Genomic DNA, 20822 nt, shown 5'->3' on the forward strand with positions numbered 1-20822 from the left:
AGTTCTCCGGGGGAAAACGGCCCTTCGCGAAGGGCAGATCTGCCGAGCTCACTGCGGGAAAGCGAAAGCAAAGGACGCTTTTCTCCCTCTAACCGCTTTCGTCAGAGGAACGGGGGAAGTCACAGTGTTCTTTCTCTCACTGAGATACACACAATCTGATGTTGCGTCTGAGCTCCGTTGCTGGCAAAGAACTGAAACTGACATACATTCCTGTGGGGAAACACAGGGCTTTGCTAGGATTTCTCTAGGCAGTCTGTTTTCCCTGGGCCTCGCTGTAGCAACACTATCTCGCCAGGGCAACACTGCATGGGATTTCCTCTGCCAGGAGAGAGCTGCTGCTTTGTAGTTTGTGCTGGGAAACCTTGCTTTGGCAAGTGCCAATTGACCGCATTCAGGCAGAAAGAAAAGAGAATCGCAAGAGGCCTTTTCTCCCCGGCTGCTCTGCCAAGCCCTTCCAGCTAAAACTATGCCGTTGCTCCTCTGGAAGGATCCCTGCACCGCGACGTAGTTTTTCAGAAGAAGCCTTGCGTTTGCAAGAGCAAAGGAGGAATTCGTTGCAGGAAAGTGGAAGGAAAGAAAGTTTCTCTCCCTCTGCCTGCTTTGCTCAGAGGACTGGATGAAGTTAGGAAGTTCTCCCTTTCACTGAGAAACGTGCAGGCTGCTGTTGCCTGGGCGCTCTGTTCTTTGCAAAAGAGTCTGCAGTTCCACGCTTTGAACCGTGGAAAGGCGCCGGGCTCTGCTAAGATTTCCCCCGGCGCTTCGTTTGCCCTGGGCCAAAGCGAGCCTTCACAATAGCTGAACGCTAACACTGCATACTCGTTCCACTTCCAGAACAGGGCTACCGCGAGGCAGTTCTCCGGGGGAAAACGGCCCTTCGCGAAGGGCAGATCTGCCGAGCTCACTGCGGGAAAGCGAAAGCAAAGGACGCTTTTCTCCCTCTAACCGCTTTCGTCAGAGGAACGGGGGAAGTCACAGTGTTCTTTCTCTCACTGAGATACACACAATCTGACGTTGCCTCTGAGCTCCGTCGCTGGCAAAGAAATGAAACTGACATACATTCCTCTGGGGAAACACAGGGCTTTGCTAGGATTTCTCTAGGCAGTCTGTTTTCCCTGGGCCTCACTGTAGCAACAGTATCTCGCCAGGGCAACACTGCATGGGATTTCCTCTGCCAGGAGAGAGCTGCTGCTTTGTAGTTTGTGCTGGGAAACCTTGCTTCGGCGAGTGCCAATTGACCGCATTCAGGCAGAAAGAAAAGAGAATCGCAAGAGGCCTTTTCTCGCCGGCTGCTCTGCCAAGCCCTTCCAGCTAAAACTATGCCGTTGCTCCTCTGGAAGGATCCCTGCACCGCGACGTAGTTTTTCAGAAGAAGCCTTGCGTTTGCAAGAGCAAAGGAGGAATTGGTTGCAGGAAAGAGGAAGGAAAGAAAGTTTCTCTCCCTCTGCCTGCTTTGCTCAGAGGACTGGATGAAGTTAGGAAGTTCTCCCTTTCACTGAGAAACGTGCAGGCTGCTGTTGCCTGGGCGCTCTGTTCTTTGCAAAAGAGTCTGCAGTTCCACGCTTTGAACCGTGGAAAGGCGCCGGGCTCTGCTAAGATTTCCCCCGGCGCTTCGTTTGCCCTGGGCCAAAGCGAGCCTTCACAATAGCTGAACGCTAACACTGCATACTCGTTCCACTTCCAGAACAGGGCTACCGCGAGGCAGTTCTCCGGGGGAAAACGGCCCTTCGCGAAGGGCAGATCTGCCTAGCTCACTGCGGGAAAGCGAAAGCAAAGGACGCTTTTCTCCCTCTAACCGCTTTCGTCAGAGGAACGGGGCAAGTCACAGTGTTCTTTCTCTCACTGAGATACACACAATCTGACGTTGCCTCTGAGCTCCGTTGCTGGCAAAGAACTGAAACTGACATACATTCCTGTGGGGAAACACATTGCTTTGCTAGGATTTCTCTAGGCAGTGTGTTTTCCCTGGGCCTCGCTGTAGCAACACTATCTCGCCAGGGCAACACTGCATGGGATTTCCTCTGCCAGGAGAGAGCTGCTGCTTTGTAGTTTGTGCTGGGAAACCTTGCTTCGGCAAGTGCCAATTGACCGCATTCAGGCAGAAAGAAAAGAGAATCGCAAGAGGCCTTTTCTCGCCGGCTGCTCTGCCAAGCCCTTCCAGCTAAAACTATGCCGTTGCTCCTCTGGAAGGATCCCTGCACCGCGACGTAGTTTTTCAGAAGAAACCTTGCGTTTGCAAGAGCAAAGGAGGAATTGGTTGCAGGAAAGAGGAAGGAAAGAAAGTTTCTCTCCCTCTGCCTGCTTTGCTCAGAGGACTGGATGAAGTTAGGAAGTTCTCCCTTTCACTGAGAAACGTGCAGGCTGCTGTTGCCTGGGCGCTCTCTTCTTTGCAAAAGAGTCTGCAGTTCCACGCTTTGAACCGTGGAAAGGCGCCGGGCTCTGCTAAGATTTCCCCCGGCGCTTCGTTTGCCCTGGGCCAAAGCGAGCCTTCACAATAGCTGAACGCTAACACTGCATACTCGTTCCACTTCCAGAACAGGGCTACCGCGAGGCAGTTCTCCGGGGGAAAACGGCCCTTCGCGAAGGGCAGATCTGCCGAGCTCACTGCGGGAAAGCGAAAGCAAAGGACGCTTTTCTCCCTCTAACCGCTTTCGTCAGAGGAACGGGGGAAGTCACAGTGTTCTTTCTCTCACTGAGATACACACAATCTGACGTTGCCTCTGAGCTCCGTCGCTGGCAAAGAAATGAAACTGACATACATTCCTGTGGGGAAACACAGGGCTTTGCTAGGATTTCTCTAGGCAGTCTGTTTTCCCTGGGCCTCACTGTAGCAACAGTATCTCGCCAGGGCAACACTGCATGGGATTTCCTCTGCCAGGAGAGAGCTGCTGCTTTGTAGTTTGTGCTGGGAAACCTTGCTTCGGCGAGTGCCATTTGACCGCATTCAGGCAGAAAGAAAAGAGAATAGCAAGAGGCCTTTCCTCCCCGGCTGCTTTCCCAAGCCCTTCCAGCTAAAACTATGTCGTTGCTACTCTGGAAGGATCCCTGCACCGCGACGTAGGTTTTCAGAAGAAGCCCTGCGTTTGCAAGAGCAAATGAGGAATTCGTTGCAGGAAAGAGGAAGGAAAGAAAGTTTCTCTCCTTCTGCCTGCTTTGCTCAGAGGACTGGATGAAGTCAGGGAGTTCTCCCTTTCACTGAGAAATTGCCGGCTGCTGTTGCCTGTGCGCTCTCTTCTTTGCAAAAGAGTCTGCAGTTCCACGCTTTGAACCGTGGAAAGACGCCGGGATCTGCTAAGATTTCCCCCGGCGCTTCGTTTGCCCTGGGCCAAAGCGAGCCTTCACATTAGCTGAACGCTAACACTGCATACTCATTCCACTTCCAGAACAGGGCTACTGCCAGGCAGTTCTCCGGGGGAAAACGGCCCTTCGCGAAGGGCAGATCTGTGGAGCTCATTGCGGGAAAGCGAAAGCAAAGGACGCTTTTCTCCCTCTAACTTCTTTCGTCAGAGGAACGGGGGAAATCACAGTGTTCTTTCTCTCACTGAGATGCACACAATCTGACGTTGCCTCTTTGCTCCGTTGCTGGCGAAGAACTGAAACGGACATACATTCCTGTGGGGAAACACAGGGCTTTGCTAGGATTTCTCTAGGCAGTGTGTTTTCCCTGGGCCTCACTGTAGCAACACTATCTCGCCAGGGCAACACTGCATGGGATTTCCTCTGCCAGGAGAGAGCTGCTGCTTTCTAGTTTGTGCTGGGAAACCTTGCTTTGGCAAGTGCCAATTGACCGCATTCGGGCAGAAAGAAAAGAGAACAGCAAGCGGCCTTTTCTCCCCGGCTGCTCTGCCAAGCCCTTCCAGCTAAAACTATGTCGTTGCTCCTCTGGAGGGATCCCTGTACGGTGACGTAGTTTCTCAGAAGAAGCCCTGCGTTTGCAAGAGCAAATGAGGAATTCGTTGCAGGAAAGAGAACGGAAAGAAAGTTTCTCTCCCTCTGCCTGCTTTGCTCAGAGGACTGGATGAAGTCAGGGAGTTCTCCCTTTCACTGAGAAACGTGCGGGCTGCTGTTGCCTGTGCGCTCTCCTCTTTGCACTAGAGTCTGCAGTTCCACGCTTTGAACCGTGGAAAGGCGCCGGGCTCTGCTAAGACTTCCCCGGGCGCTTCGTTTGCCCTGGGCCAAAGCGAGCCTTCACATTAGCTGAACGCTAACACTGCATACTCGTTCCACTTCCAGAACAGGGCTACCGCGAGGCAGTTCTCCGGGGGAAAACGGCCCTTCGCGAAGGGCAGATCTGTGGAGCTCATTGCGGGAAAGCGAAAGCAAAGGACGCTTTTCTCCCTCTAACTGCTTTCGTCAGAGGAACGGGGGAAGTCACAGTGTTCTTTCTCTCACTGAGATACACACAATCTGACGTTGCCTCTGAGCTCCGTTGCTGGCAAAGAACTGAAATGGACATACATTCCTGTGGGGAAACACAGGGCTTTGCTAGGATTTCTCTAGGCAGTGTGTTTTCCCTGGGCCTCGCTGTAGCAACACTATCTCGCAAGGGCAGCACTGCATGGGATTTCCTCTGCCAGGAGAGAGCTGCTGCTTTGTAGCTTGTGCTGGGAAACCTTGCTTTGGCAAGTGCGAATTGACTGCATTCAGGCAGAAAGAAAAGAGAATAGCAAGAGGCCTTTTCTCCCCGGCTGCTTTCCCAAGCCCTTCCAGCTAAAACTATGTCGTTGCTCCTCTGGAGGGATCCCTGCACCGCGACGTAGTTTCTCAGAAGAAGCCCTGCGTTTGCAAGAGCAAATGAGGAATTCGTTGCAGGAAAGAGGAAGGAAAGAAAGTTTCTCTCCCTCTGCCTGCTTTGCTCAGAGGACTGGATGAAGTCAGGGAGTTCTCCCTTTCACTGAGAAACGTGCGGGCTGCTGTTGCCTGTGCGCTCTCTTCTTTGCAAAAGAGTCTGCTGTTTCACGCTTTGAACCGTGGAAAGGCGCTGGGCTCTGCTAAGACTTCCCCCGGCGCTTCGTTTGCCCTGGGCCAAAGGGAGCCTTCACAATAGCTGAACGCTAACACTGCATACTCGTTCCACTTCCAGAACAGGGCTACCGCGAGGCAGTTCTCCGGGGGAAAACGGCCCTTCGCGAAGGGCAGATCTGCCGAGCTCACTGCGGGAAAGCGAAAGCAAAGGACGCTTTTCTCCCTCTAACCGCTTTCGTCAGAGGAACGGGGGAAGTCACAGTGTTCTTTCTCTCACTGAGATACACACAATCTGATGTTGCGTCTGAGCTCCGTTGCTGGCAAAGAACTGAAACTGACATACATTCCTGTGGGGAAACACAGGGCTTTGCTAGGATTTCTCTAGGCAGTCTGTTTTCCCTGGGCCTCGCTGTAGCAACACTATCTCGCCAGGGCAACACTGCATGGGATTTCCTCTGCCAGGAGAGAGCTGCTGCTTTGTAGTTTGTGCTGGGAAACCTTGCTTTGGCAAGTGCCAATTGACCGCATTCAGGCAGAAAGAAAAGAGAATCGCAAGAGGCCTTTTCTCCCCGGCTGCTCTGCCAAGCCCTTCCAGCTAAAACTATGCCGTTGCTCCTCTGGAAGGATCCCTGCACCGCGACGTAGTTTTTCAGAAGAAGCCTTGCGTTTGCAAGAGCAAAGGAGGAATTCGTTGCAGGAAAGTGGAAGGAAAGAAAGTTTCTCTCCCTCTGCCTGCTTTGCTCAGAGGACTGGATGAAGTCAGGGAGTTCTCCCTTTCACTGAGAAACGTGCGGGCTGCTGTTGCCTGGGCGCTCTCTTCTTTGCAAAAGAGTCTGCTGTTCCACGCTTTGAACCGTGGAAAGGCGCCGGGCTCTGCTAAGATTTCCCCCGGCGCTTCGTTTGCCCTGGGCCAAAGCGAGCCTTCACAATAGCTGAACGCTAACACTGCATACTCGTTCCACTTCCAGAACAGGGCTACCGCGAGGCAGTTCTCCGGGGGAAAACGGCCCTTCGCGAAGGGCAGATCTGCCGAGCTCACTGCGGGAAAGCGAAAGCAAAGGACGCTTTTCTCCCTCTAACCGCTTTCGTCAGAGGAACGGGGGAAGTCACAGTGTTCTTTCTCTCACTGAGATACACACAATCTGACGTTGCCTCTGAGCTCCGTCGCTGGCAAAGAAATGAAACTGACATACATTCCTGTGGGGAAACACAGGGCTTTGCTAGGATTTCTCTAGGCAGTCTGTTTTCCCTGGGCCTCACTGTAGCAACAGTATCTCGCCAGGGCAACACTGCATGGGATTTCCTCTGCCAGGAGAGAGCTGCTGCTTTGTAGTTTGTGCTGGGAAACCTTGCTTCGGCGAGTGCCATTTGACCGCATTCAGGCAGAAAGAAAAGAGAATAGCAAGAGGCCTTTCCTCCCCGGCTGCTTTCCCAAGCCCTTCCAGCTAAAACTATGTCGTTGCTACTCTGGAAGGATCCCTGCACCGCGACGTAGGTTTTCAGAAGAAGCCCTGCGTTTGCAAGAGCAAATGAGGAATTCGTTGCAGGAAAGAGGAAGGAAAGAAAGTTTCTCTCCTTCTGCCTGCTTTGCTCAGAGGACTGGATGAAGTCAGGGAGTTCTCCCTTTCACTGAGAAATTGCCGGCTGCTGTTGCCTGTGCGCTCTCTTCTTTGCAAAAGAGTCTGCAGTTCCACGCTTTGAACCGTGGAAAGACGCCGGGATCTGCTAAGATTTCCCCCGGCGCTTCGTTTGCCCTGGGCCAAAGCGAGCCTTCACATTAGCTGAACGCTAACACTGCATACTCATTCCACTTCCAGAACAGGGCTACTGCCAGGCAGTTCTCCGGGGGAAAACGGCCCTTCGCGAAGGGCAGATCTGTGGAGCTCATTGCGGGAAAGCGAAAGCAAAGGACGCTTTTCTCCCTCTAACTTCTTTCGTCAGAGGAACAGGGGAAATCACAGTGTTCTTTCTCTCACTGAGATGCACACAATCTGACGTTGCCTCTTTGCTCCGTTGCTGGCGAAGAACTGAAACGGACATACATTCCTGTGGGGAAACACAGGGCTTTGCTAGGATTTCTCTAGGCAGTGTGTTTTCCCTGGGCCTCACTGTAGCAACACTATCTCGCCAGGGCAACACTGCATGGGATTTCCTCTGCCAGGAGAGAGCTGCTGCTTTCTAGTTTGTGCTGGGAAACCTTGCTTTGGCAAGTGCCAATTGACCGCATTCGGGCAGAAAGAAAAGAGAACAGCAAGCGGCCTTTTCTCCCCGGCTGCTCTGCCAAGCCCTTCCAGCTAAAACTATGTCGTTGCTCCTCTGGAGGGATCCCTGTACGGTCACGTAGTTTCTCAGAAGAAGCCCTGCGTTTGCAAGAGCAAATGAGGAATTCGTTGCAGGAAAGAGAACGGAAAGAAAGTTTCTCTCCCTCTGCCTGCTTTGCTCAGAGGACTGGATGAAGTCAGGGAGTTCTCCCTTTCACTGAGAAACGTGCGGGCTGCTGTTGCCTGTGCGCTCTCCTCTTTGCACTAGAGTCTGCAGTTCCACGCTTTGAACCGTGGAAAGGCGCCGGGCTCTGCTAAGACTTCCCCGGGCGCTTCGTTTGCCCTGGGCCAAAGCGAGCCTTCACATTAGCTGAACGCTAACACTGCATACTCGTTCCACTTCCAGAACAGGGCTACCGCGAGGCAGTTCTCCGGGGGAAAACGGCCCTTCGCGAAGGGCAGATCTGTGGAGCTCATTGCGGGAAAGCGAAAGCAAAGGACGCTTTTCTCCCTCTAACTGCTTTCGTCAGAGGAACGGGGGAAGTCACAGTGTTCTTTCTCTCACTGAGATACACACAATCTGACGTTGCCTCTGAGCTCCGTTGCTGGCAAAGAACTGAAATGGACATACATTCCTGTGGGGAAACACAGGGCTTTGCTAGGATTTCTCTAGGCAGTGTGTTTTCCCTGGGCCTCGCTGTAGCAACACTATCTCGCAAGGGCAGCACTGCATGGGATTTCCTCTGCCAGGAGAGAGCTGCTGCTTTGTAGCTTGTGCTGGGAAACCTTGCTTTGGCAAGTGCGAATTGACTGCATTCAGGCAGAAAGAAAAGAGAATAGCAAGAGGCCTTTTCTCCCCGGCTGCTTTCCCAAGCCCTTCCAGCTAAAACTATGTCGTTGCTCCTCTGGAGGGATCCCTGCACCGCGACGTAGTTTCTCAGAAGAAGCCCTGCGTTTGCAAGAGCAAATGAGGAATTCGTTGCAGGAAAGAGGAAGGAAAGAAAGTTTCTCTCCCTCTGCCTGCTTTGCTCAGAGGACTGGATGAAGTCAGGGAGTTCTCCCTTTCACTGAGAAACGTGCGGGCTGCTGTTGCCTGTGCGCTCTCTTCTTTGCAAAAGAGTCTGCTGTTTCACGCTTTGAACCGTGGAAAGGCGCTGGGCTCTGCTAAGACTTCCCCCGGCGCTTCGTTTGCCCTGGGCCAAAGGGAGCCTTCACAATAGCTGAACGCTAACACTGCATACTCGTTCCACTTCCAGAACAGGGCTACCGCGAGGCAGTTCTCCGGGGGAAAACGGCCCTTCGCGAAGGGCAGATCTGCCGAGCTCACTGCGGGAAAGCGAAAGCAAAGGACGCTTTTCTCCCTCTAACCGCTTTCGTCAGAGGAACGGGGGAAGTCACAGTGTTCTTTCTCTCACTGAGATACACACAATCTGATGTTGCGTCTGAGCTCCGTTGCTGGCAAAGAACTGAAACTGACATACATTCCTGTGGGGAAACACAGGGCTTTGCTAGGATTTCTCTAGGCAGTCTGTTTTCCCTGGGCCTCGCTGTAGCAACACTATCTCGCCAGGGCAACACTGCATGGGATTTCCTCTGCCAGGAGAGAGCTGCTGCTTTGTAGTTTGTGCTGGGAAACCTTGCTTTGGCAAGTGCCAATTGACCGCATTCAGGCAGAAAGAAAAGAGAATCGCAAGAGGCCTTTTCTCCCCGGCTGCTCTGCCAAGCCCTTCCAGCTAAAACTATGCCGTTGCTCCTCTGGAAGGATCCCTGCACCGCGACGTAGTTTTTCAGAAGAAGCCTTGCGTTTGCAAGAGCAAAGGAGGAATTCGTTGCAGGAAAGAGGAAGGAAAGAAAGTTTCTCTCCTTCTGCCTGCTTTGCTCAGAGGACTGGATGAAGTCAGGGAGTTCTCCCTTTCACTGAGAAACGTGCGGGCTGCTGTTGCCTGTGCGCTCTCTTCTTTGCAAAAGAGTCTGCAGTTCCACGCTTTGAACCGTGGAAAGGCGCCGGGCTCTGCTAAGATTTCCCACGGCGCTTCGTTTGCCCTGGGCCAAAACGATCCTTCACATTAGCTGAACGCTAACACTGCATACTCGTTCCACTTCCAGAACAGGGTACCGCGAGGCAGTTCTCCGGGGGAAAACGGCCCTTCGCGAAGGGCAGATCTGTCGAGCTCTTTGCGGGAAAGCGAAAGCAAAGGTCGCTTTTCTCTCTCTAACTGCTTTCGTCAGAGGAACGGGGGAAGTCACAGTGTTCTTTCTCTCACTGAGATACACACAATCTGACGTTGCCTCTGAGCTCCGTTGCTGGCAAAGAACTGAAACGGACATACATTCCTGTGGGGAAACACAGGGCTTTGCTAGGATTTCTCTAGGCAGTGCGTTTTCCCTGGGCCTCACTGTAGCAACACTATCTCGCCAGGGCAACACTGCATGGGATTTCCTCTGCCAGGAGAGAGCTGCTGCTTTGTAGTTTGTGCTGGGAAACCTTGCTTTGGCAAGTGCCAATTGACCGCAGTGAGGCAGAAAGAAAAGAGAATAGCAAGAGGCCTTTACTCCCCGGCTGCTCTGCCAAGCCCTTCCAGCTAAAACTATGTCGTTGCTCCTCTGGAAGGATCCCTGCACCGTGACGTAGTTTTTCAGAAGAAGCCTTGCGTTTGCAAGAGCAAAGGAGGAATTCGTTGCAGGAAAGAGGAAGGAAAGAAAGTTTCTCTCCTTCTGCCTGCTTTGCTCAGAGGACTGGATGAAGTCAGGGAGTTCTCCCTTTCACTGAGAAACGTGCGGGCTGCTGTTGCCTGTGCGCTCTCTTCTTTGCAAAAGAGTCTGCAGTTCCACGCTTTGAACCGTGGAAAGGCGCCGGGCTCTGCTAAGATTTCCCACGGCGCTTCGTTTGCCCTGGGCCAAAGCGATCCTTCACATTAGCTGAACGCTAACACTGCATACTCGTTCCACTTCCAGAACAGGGTACCGCGAGGCAGTTCTCCGGGGGAAAACGGCCCTTCGCGAAGGGCAGATCTGTCGAGCTCTTTGCGGGAAAGCGAAAGCAAAGGTCGCTTTTCTCTCTCTAACTGCTTTCGTCAGAGGAACGGGGGAAGTCACAGTGTTCTTTCTCTCACTGAGATACACACAATCTGACGTTGCCTCTGAGCTCCGTTGCTGGCAAAGAACTGAAACGGACATACATTCCTGTGGGGAAACACAGGGCTTTGCTAGGATTTCTCTAGGCAGTGTGTTTTCCCTGGGCCTCACTGTAGCAACACTATCTCACCAGGGCAACACTGCATGGGATTTCCTCTGCCAGGAGAGAGCTGCTGCTTTGTAGTTTGTGCTGGGAAACCTTGCTTTGGCAAGTGCCAATTGACCGCAGTGAGGCAGAAAGAAAAGAGAATAGCAAGAGGCCTTTACTCCCCGGCTGCTCTGCCAAGCCCTTCCAGCTAAAACTATGTCGTTGCTCCTCTGGAAGGATCCCTGCACCGTGACGTAGTTTTTCAGAAGAAGCCTTGCGTTTGCAAGAGCAAAGGAGGAATTCGTTGCAGGAAAGAGGAAGGAAAGAAAGTTTCTCTCCTTCTGCCTGCTTTGCTCAGAGGACTGGATGAAGTCAGGGAGTTCTCCCTTTCACTGAGAAACGTGCGGGCTGCTGTTGCCTGTGCGCTCTCTTCTTTGCACAAGAGTATGCAGTTCCACGCTTTGAACCGTGGAAAGGCGCCGGGCTCTGCTAAGATTTCCCGCGGCGCTTCGTTTGCCCTGGGCCAAGGCGAGCCTTCACAATAGCTGAACGCTAACACTGCATACTCGTTCCACTTCCAGAACAGGGCTACCGCGAGGCAGTTCTCCGGGGGAAAACGGCCCTTCGCGAAGGGCAGATCTGCCGAGCTCACTGCGGGAAAGCGAAAGCAAAGGACGCTTTTCTCCCTCTAACCGCTTTCGTCAGAGGAACGGGGGAACTGACAGTGTTCTTTCTCTCACTGAGATACACACAATCTGACGTTGCCTGTGAGCTCCGTTCCTGGCAAAGAACTGAAACTGACATACATTCCTGTGGGGAAACACAGGGTTTTGCTAGGATTTCTCTAGGCAGTCTGTTTTCCCTGGGCCTCGCTGTAGCAACACTATCGCGCCAGGGCAACACTGCATGGGATTTCCTCTGCCAGGAGGGAGCTGCTGCTTTGTAGTTTGTGCTGGGAAACCTTGCTTTGGCAAGTGCCAATTGACCGCATTCAGGCAGAAAGAAAAGAGAATCGCAAGAGGCCTTTTCTCCCCGGCTGCTCTGCCAAGCCCTTCCAGCTAAAACTATGCCGTTGCTCCTCTGGAAGGATCCCTGCACCGCGACGTAGTTTTTCAGAAGAAGCCTTGCGTTTGCAAGAGCAAAGGAGGAATTCGTTGCAGGAAAGTGGAAGGAAAGAAAGTTTCTCTCCCTCTGCCTGCTTTGCTCAGAGGACTGGATGAAGTCAGGGAGTTCTCCCTTTCACTGAGAAACGTGCGGGCTGCTGTTGCCTGTGCGCTCTCTTCTTTGCAAAAGAGTCTGCTGTTCCACGCTTTGAACCGTGGAAAGGCGCCGGGCTCTGCTAAGATTTCCCCCGGCGCTTCGTTTGCCCTGGGCCAAAGCGAGCCTTCACAATAGCTGAACGCTAACACTGCATACTCGTTCCACTTCCAGAACAGGGCTACCGCGAGGCAGTTCTCCGGGGGAAAACGGCCCTTCGCGAAGGGCAGATCTGCCGAGCTCACTGCGGGAAAGCGAAAGCAAAGGACGCTTTTCTCCCTCTAACCGCTTTCGTCAGAGGAACGGGGGAAGTCACAGTGTTCTTTCTCTCACTGAGATACACACAATCTGATGTTGCCTCTGAGCTGCGTTGCTGGCAAAGAACTGAAACTGACATACATTCCTGTGGGGAAACACAGGGCTTTGCTAGGATTTCTCTAGGCAGTCTGTTTTCCCTGGGCCTCGCTGTAGCAACACTATCTCGCCAGGGCAACACTGCATGGGATTTCCTCTGCCAGGAGAGAGCTGCTGCTTTGTAGTTTGTGCTGGGAAACCTTGCTTTGGCAAGTGCCAATTGACCGCATTCAGGCGGAAAGAAAAGAGAATCGCAGGAGGCCTTTTCTCCCCGGCTGCTCTGCCAAGCCCTTCCAGCTAAAACTATGCCGTTGCTCCTCTGGAAGGATCCCTGCACCGCGACGTAGTTTTTCCTAAGAAGCCTTGCGTTTGCAAGAGCAAAGGAGGAATTCGTTGCAGGAAAGAGGAAGGAAAGAAAGTTTCTCTCCCTCTGCCTGCTTTGCTCAGAGGACTGGATGAAGTCAGGGAGTTCTCCCTTTCACTGAGAAACGTGCGGGCTGCTGTTGCCTGTGCGCTCTCTTCTTTGCAAAAGAGTCTGCTGTTCCACGCTTTGAACCGTGGAAAGGCGCCGGGCTCTGCTAAGACTTCCCCCGGCGCTTCGTTTGCCCTGGGCCAAAGCGAGCCTTCACAATAGCTGAACGCTAACACTGCATACTCGTTCCACTTCCAGAACAGGGCTACCGCGAGGCATTCGCCGTGGGAAAACGGCCCTTCGCGAAGGGCAGATCTGCCGAGCTCACTGCGGGAAAGCGAAAGCAAAGGACGCTTTTCTCCCTCTAACCGCTTTCGTCAGAGGAACGGGGGAAGTCACAGTGTTCTTTCTCTCACTGAGATACACACAATCTGACGTTGCCTCTGAGCTCCGTTGCTGGCAAAGAACTGAAACTGACATACATTCCTGTGGGGAAACACAGGGCTTTCCTAGGATTTCTCTAGGCAGTCTGTTTTCCCTGGGCCTCGCTGTAGCAACACTATCTCGCCAGGGCAACACTGCATGGGATTTCCTCTGCCAGGAGAGAGCTGCTGCTTTGTAGTTTGTGCTGGGAAACCTTGCTTTGGCAAGTGCCAATTGACCGCATTCAGGCGGAAAGAAAAGAGAATCGCAAGAGGCCTTTTCTCCCCGGCTGCTCTGCCAAGCCCTTCCAGCTAAAACTATGCCGTTGCTCCTCTGGAAGGATCCCTGCACCGCGACGTAGTTTTTCAGAAGAAGCCTTGCGTTTGCAAGAGCAAAGGAGGAATATTGCAGGAAAGAGGAAGGAAAGAAAGTTTCTCTCCCTCTGCCTGCTTTGCTCAGAGGACTGGATGAAGTCAGGGAGTTCTCCCTTTCACTGAGAAACGTGCGGGCTGCTGTTGCCTGTGCGCTCTCTTCTTTGCAAAAGAGTCTGCTGTTCCACGCTTTGAACCGTGGAAAGGCGCCGGGCTCTGCTAAGACTTCCCACGGCACTTCGTTTGCCCTGGGCCAAAGCGAGCCTTCACAATAGCTGAACGCTAACACTGCATACTCGTTCCACTTCCAGAACAGGGCTACCGCGAGGCAGTTCTCCGGGGGAAAACGGCCCTTCGCGAAGGGCAGATCTGCCGAGCTCACTGCGGGAAAGCGAAAGCAAAGGACGCTTTTCTCCCTCTAACCGCTTTCGTCAGAGGAACGGGGGAAGTCACAGTGTTCTTTCTCTCACTGAGATACACACAATCTGACGTTGCCTCTGAGCTCCGTCGCTGGCAAAGAACTGAAACTGACATACATTCCTGTGGGGAAACACAGGGCTTTCCTAGGATTTCTCTAGGCAGTGTGTTTTCCCTGGGCCTCGCTGTAGCAACACTATCTCGCCAGGGCAACACTGCATGGGATTTCCTCTGCCAGGAGAGAGCTGCTGCTTTGTAGTTTGTGCTGGGAAACCTTGCTTTGGCAAGTGCCAATTGACCGCATTCAGGCGGAAAGAAAAGAGAATCGCAAGAGGCCTTTTCTCCCCGGCTGCTCTGCCAAGCCCTTCCAGCTAAAACTATGCCGTTGCTCCTCTGGAAGGATCCCTGCACCGCGACGTAGTTTTTCCTAAGAAGCCTTGCGTTTGCAAGAGCAAAGGAGGAATTCGTTGCAGGAAAGAGGAAGGAAAGAAAGTTTCTCTCCCTCTGCCTGCTTTGCTCAGAGGACTGGATGAAGTCAGGGAGTTCTCCCTTTCACTGAGAAACGTGCGGGCTGCTGTTGCCTGTGCGCTCTCTTCTTTGCAAAAGAGTCTGCTGTTCCACGCTTTGAACCGTGGAAAGGCGCCGGGCTCTGCTAAGACTTCCCCCGGCGCTTCGTTTGCCCTGGGCCAAAGCGAGCCTTCACAATAGCTGAACGCTAACACTGCATACTCGTTCCACTTCCAGAACAGGGCTACCGCGAGGCAGTTCTCCGGGGGAAAACGGCCCTTCGCGAAGGGCAGATCTGCCGAGCTCACTGCGGGAAAGCGAAAGCAAAGGACGCTTTTCTCCCTCTAACCGCTTTCGTCAGAGGAACGGGGGAAGTCACAGTGTTCTTTCTCTCACTGAGATACGCACAATCTGACGTTGCCTCTGAGCTCCGTTGCTGGCAAAGAACTGAAACTGACATACATTCCTGTGGGGAAACACAGGGCTTTGCTAGGATTTCTCTAGGCAGTGTGTTTTCCCTGGGCCTCGCTGTAGCAACACTATCTCGCCAGGGCAACACTGCATGGGATTTCCTCTGCCAGGAGAGAGCTGCTGCTTTGTAGTTTGTGCTGGGAAACCTTGCTTTGGCAAGTGCCAATTGACCGCATTCAGGCGGAAAGAAAAGAGAATCGCAGGAGGCCTTTTCTCCCCGGCTGCTCTGCCAAGCCCTTCCAGCTAAAACTATGCCGTTGCTCCTCTGGAAGGATCCCTGCACCGCGACGTAGTTTTTCAGAAGAAGCCTTGCGTTTGCAAGAGCAAAGGAGGAATTCGTTGCAGGAAAGAGGAAGGAAAGAAAGTTTCTCTCCCTCTGCCTGCTTTGCTCAGAGGACTGGATGAAGTCAGGGAGTTCTCCCTTTCACTGAGAAACGTGCGGGCTGCTGTTGCCTGTGCGCTCTCTTCTTTGCAAAAGAGTCTGCTGTTCCACGCTTTGAACCGTGGAAAGGCGCCGGGCTCTGCTAAGATTTCCCCCGGCGCTTCGTTTGCCCTGGGCCAAAGCGAGCCTTCACAATAGCTGAACGCTAACACTGCATACTCGTTCCACTTCCAGAACAGGGCTACCGCGAGGCAGTTCTCCGGGGGAAAACGGCCCTTCGCGAAGGGCAGATCTGCCGAGCTCACTGCGGGAAAGCGAAAGCAAAGGACGCTTTTCTCCCTCTAACCGCTTTCGTCAGAGGAACGGGGGAAGTCACAGTGTTCTTTCTCTCACTGAGATACACACAATCTGACGTTGCCTCTGAGCTCCGTTGCTGGCAAAGAACTGAAACTGACATACATTCCTGTGGGGAAACACAGGGCTTTGCTAGGATTTCTCTAGGCAGTCTGTTTTCCCTGGGCCTCGCTGTAGCAACACTATCTCGCCAGGGCAACACTGCATGGGATTTCCTCTGCCAGGAGAGAGCTGCTGCTTTGTAGTTTGTGCTGGGAAACCTTGCTTTCGCAAGTGCCAATTGACCGCATTCAGGCGGAAAGAAAAGAGAATCGCAAGAGGCCTTTTCTCCCCGGCTGCTCTGCCAAGCCCTTCCAGCTAAAACTATGCCGTTGCTCCTCTGGAAGGATCCCTGCACCGCGACGTAGTTTTTCAGAAGAAGCCTTGCGTTTGCAAGAGCAAAGGAGGAATTCGTTGCAGGAAAGAGGAAGGAAAGAAAGTTTCTCTCCCTCTGCCTGCTTTGCTCAGAGGACTGGATGAAGTCAGGGAGTTCTCCCTTTCACTGAGAAACGTGCGGGCTGCTGTTGCCTGGGGGCTCTCTTCTTTGCAAAAGAGTCTGCTGTTCCACGCTTTGAACCGTGGAAAGGCGCCGGGCTCTGCTAAGACTTCCCCCGGCGCTTCGTTTGCCCTGGGCCAAAGCGAGCCTTCACAATAGCTGAACGCTAACACTGCATACTCGTTCCACTTCCAGAACAGGGCTACCGCGAGGCAGTTCTCCGGGAGAAAACGGCCCTTCGCGAAGGGCAGATCTGCCGAGCTCACTGCGGGAAAGCGAAAGCAAAGGACGCTTTTCTCCCTCTAACCGCTTTCGTCAGAGGAACGGGGGAAGTCACAGTGTTCTTTCTCTCACTGAGATACACACAATCTGACGTTGCCTCTGAGCTCCGTTGCTGGCAAAGAACTGAAACTGACATACATTCCTGTGGGGAAACACAGGGCTTTGCTAGGATTTCTCTAGGCAGTCTGTTTTCCCTGGGCCTCGCTGTAGCAACACTATCTCGCCAGGGCAACACTGCATGGGATTTCCTCTGCCAGGAGAGAGCTGCTGCTTTGTAGTTTGTGCTGGGAAACCTTGCTTCGGAAAGTGCCAATTGACCGCATTCAGGCAGAAAGAAAAGAGAATCGCAAGAGGCCTTTTCTCGCCGGCTGCTCTGCCAAGCCCTTCCAGCTGAAACTATGCCGTTGCTCCTCTGGAAGGATCCCTGCACCGCGACGTAGTTTTTCAGAAGAAGCCTTGCGTTTGCAAGAGCAAAGGAGGAATTCGTTGCAGGAAAGAGGAAGGAAAGAAAGTTTCTCTCCCTCTGCCTGCTTTGCTCAGAGGACTGGATGAAGTTAGGAAGTTCTCCCTTTCACTGAGAAACGTGCAGGCTGCTGTTGCCTGGGCGCTCTCTTCTTTGCAAAAGAGTCTGCAGTTCCACGCTTTGAACCGTGGAAAGGCGCCGGGCTCTGCTAAGATTTCCCCCGGCGCTTCGTTTGCCCTGGGCCAAAGCGAGCCTTCACAATAGCTGAACGCTAACACTGCATACTCGTTCCACTTCCAGAACAGGGCTACCGCGAGGCAGTTCTCCGGGGGAAAACGGCCCTTCGCGAAGGGCAGATCTGCCGAGCTCACTGCGGGAAAGCGAAAGCAAAGGACGCTTTTCTCCCTCTAACCGCTTTCGTCAGAGGAACGGGGGAAGTCACAGTGTTCTTTCTCTCACTGAGATACACACAATCTGACGTTGCCTCTGAGCTCCGTCGCTGGCAAAGAAATGAAACTGACATACATTCCTGTGGGGAAACACATTGCTTTGCTAGGATTTCTCTAGGCAGTGTGTTTTCACTGGGCCTCGCTGTAGCAACACTATCTCGCCAGGGCAACACTGCATGGGATTTCCTCTGCCAGGAGAGAGCTGCTGCTTTGTAGTTTGTGCTGGGAAACCTTGCTTCGGCAAGTGCCAATTGACCGCATTCAGGCAGAAAGAAAAGAGAATCGCAAGAGGCCTTTTCTCGACGGCTGCTCTGCCAAGCCCTTCCAGCTAAAACTATGCCGTTGCTCCTCTGGAAGGATCCCTGCACCGCGACGTAGTTTTTCAGAAGAAGCCTTGAGTTTGCAAGAGCAAAGGAGGAATTCGTTGCAGGAAAGAGGAAGGAAAGAAAGTTTCTCTCCCTCTGCCTGCTTTGCTCAGAGGACTGGATGAAGTCAGGGAGTTCTCCCTTTCACTGAGAAACGTGCGGGCTGCTGTTGCCTGTGCGCTCTCTTCTTTGCAAAAGAGTCTGCTGTTCCACGCTTTGAACCGTGGAAAGGCGCCGGGCTCTGCTAAGATTTCCCCCGGCGCTTCGTTTGCCCTGGGCCAAAGCGAGCCTTCACAATAGCTGAACGCTAACACTGCATACTCGTTCCACTTCCAGAACAGGGCTACCGCGAGGCAGTTCTCCGGGGGAAAACGGCCCTTCGCGAAGGGCAGATCTGCCGAGCTCACTGCGGGAAAGCGAAAGCAAAGGACGCTTTTCTCCCTCTAACCGCTTTCGTCAGAGGAACGGGGGAAGTCACAGTGTTCTTTCTCTCACTGAGATACACACAATCTGACGTTGCCTCTGAGCTCCGTTGCTGGCAAAGAACTGAAACTGACATACATTCCTGTGGGGAAACACAGGGCTTTGCTAGGATTTCTCTAGGCAGTCTGTTTTCCCTGGGCCTCGCTGTAGCAACACTATCTCGCCAGGGCAACACTGCATGGGATTTCCTCTGCCAGGAGAGAGCTGCTGCTTTGTAGTTTGTGCTGGGAAACCTTGCTTTGGCAAGTGCCAATTGACCGCATTCAGGCGGAAAGAAAAGAGAATCGCAGGAGGCCTTTTCTCCCCGGCTGCTCTGCCAAGCCCTTCCAGCTAAAACTATGCCGTTGCTCCTCTGGAAGGATCCCTGCACCGCGACGTAGTTTTTCAGAAGAAGCCTTGCGTTTGCAAGAGCAAAGGAGGAATTCGTTGCAGGAAAGAGGAAGGAAAGAAAGTTTCTCTCCCTCTGCCTGCTTTGCTCAGAGGACTGGATGAAGTCAGGGAGTTCTCCCTTTCACTGAGAAACGTGCGGGCTGCTGTTGCCTGTGCGCTCTCTTCTTTGCAAAAGAGTCTGCTGTTCCACGCTTTGAACCGTGGAAAGGCGCCGGGCTCTGCTAAGACTTCCCCCGGCGCTTCGTTTGCCCTGGGCCAAAGCGAGCCTTCACAATAGCTGAACGCTAACACTGCATACTCGTTCCACTTCCAGAACAGGGCTACCGCGAGGCAGTTCTCCGGGAGAAAACGGCCCTTCGCGAAGGGCAGATCTGCCCAGCTCACTGCGGGAAAGCGAAAGCAAAGGACGCTTTTCTCCCTCTAAGCGCTTTCGTCAGAGGAACGGGGGAAGTCACAGTGTTCTTTCTCTCACTGAGATACACACAATCTGATGTTGCCTGTGAGCTCCGTTGCGGGCAAAGAACTGAAACTGACATACATTCCTGTGGGGAAACACAGGGCTTTGCTAGGATTTCTCTAGGCAGTCTGTTTTCCCTGGGCCTCGCTGTAGCAACACTATCTCGCCAGGTCAACACTGCATGGGATTTCCTCTGCCAGGAGAGAGCTGCTGCTTTGTAGTTTGTGCTGGGAAACCTTGCTTTGGCAAGTGCCAATTGACCGCATTCAGGCAGAAAGAAAAGAGAATCGCAAGAGGCCTTTTCTCCCCGGCTGCTCTGCCAAGCCCTTCCAGCTAAAACTATGCCGTTGCTCCTCTGGAAGGATCCCTGCACCGCGACGTAGTTTTTCAGAAGAAGCTTTGCGTTTGCAAGAGCAAAGGAGGAATTGGTTGCAGGAAAGAGGAAGGAAAGAAAGTTTCTCTCCCTCTGCCTGCTTTGCTCAGAGGACTGGATGAAGTCAGGGAGTTCTCCCTTTCACTGAGAAACGTGCGGGCTGCTGTTGCCTGTGCGCTCTGTTCTTTGCAAAAGAGTCTGCTGTTCCACGCTTTGAACCGTGGAAAGGCGCCGGGCTCTGCTAAGATTTCCCCCGGCGCTTCGTTTGCCCTGGGCCAAAGCGAGCCTTCACAATAGCTGAACGCTAACACTGCATACTCGTTCCACTTCCAGAACAGGGCTACCGCGAGGCAGTTCTCCGGGGGAAAAAGGCCCTTCGCGAAGGGCAGATCTGCCGAGCTCACTGCGGGAAAGCGAAAGCAAAGGACGCTTCTCTCCCTCTAACCGCTTTCGTCAGAGGAACGGGGGAAGTCACAGTGTTCTTTCTCTCACTGAGATACACACAATCTGACGTTGCCTCTGAGCTCCGTCGCTGGCAAAGAACTGAAACTGACATACATTCCTGTGGGGAAACACATTGCTTTGCTAGGATTTCTCTAGGCAGTGTGTTTTCACTGGGCCTCGCTGTAGCAACACTATCTCGCCAGGGCAACACTGCATGGGATTTCCTCTGCCAGGAGAGAGCTGCTGCTTTGTAGTTTGTGCTGGGAAACCTTGCTTCGGCAAGTGCCAATTGACCGCATTCAGGCAGAAAGAAAAGAGAATCGCAAGAGGCCTTTTCTCGCCGGCTGCTCTGCCAAGCCCTTCCAGCTAAAACTATGCCGTTGCTCCTCTGGAAGGATCCCTGCACCGCGACGTAGTTTTTCAGAAGAAGCCTTGCGTTTGCAAGAGCAAAGGAGGAATTCGTTGCAGGAAAGAGGAAGGAAAGAAAGTTTCTCTCCCTCTGCCTGCTTTGCTCAGAGGACTGGATGAAGTTAGGAAGTTCTCCCTTCCACTGAGAAACGTGCAGGCTGCTGTTGCCTGGGCGCTCTGTTCTTTGCAAAAGAGTATGCAGTTCCACGCTTTGAACCCTGGAAAGGCGCCGGGCTCTGCTAAGATTTCCCCCGGCGCTTCGTTTGCCCTGGGCCAAAGCGAGCCTTCACAATAGCTGAACGCTAACACTGCATACTCGTTCCACTTCCAGAACAGGGCTACCGCGAGGCAGTTCTCCGGGGGAAAACGGCCCTTCGCGAAGGGCAGATCTGCCGAGCTCACTGCGGGAAAGCGAAAGCAAAGGACGCTTTTCTCCCTCTAACCGCTTTCGTCAGAGGAACGGGGCAAGTCACAGTGTTCTTTCTCTCACTGAGATACACACAATCTGACGTTGCCTCTGAGCTCCGTTGCTGGTAAAGAACTGAAACTGACATACATTCCTGTGGGGAAACACAGGGCTTTGCTAGGATTTCTCTAGGCAGTCTGTTTTCCCTGGGCCTCGCTGTAGCAACACTATCTCGCCAGGGCAACACTGCATGGGATTTCCTCTGCCAGGAGAGAGCTGCTGCTTTGTAGTTTGTGCTGGGAAACCTTGCTTTGGCAAGTGCCAATTGACCGCATTCAGGCAGAAAGAAAAGAGAATCGCAGGAGGCCTTTTC

This window comes from Loxodonta africana, chromosome 10, assembly GCF_030014295.1.
Source record: "Loxodonta africana isolate mLoxAfr1 chromosome 10, mLoxAfr1.hap2, whole genome shotgun sequence".
Taxonomy (NCBI): Eukaryota; Metazoa; Chordata; class Mammalia; order Proboscidea; family Elephantidae; genus Loxodonta; species Loxodonta africana.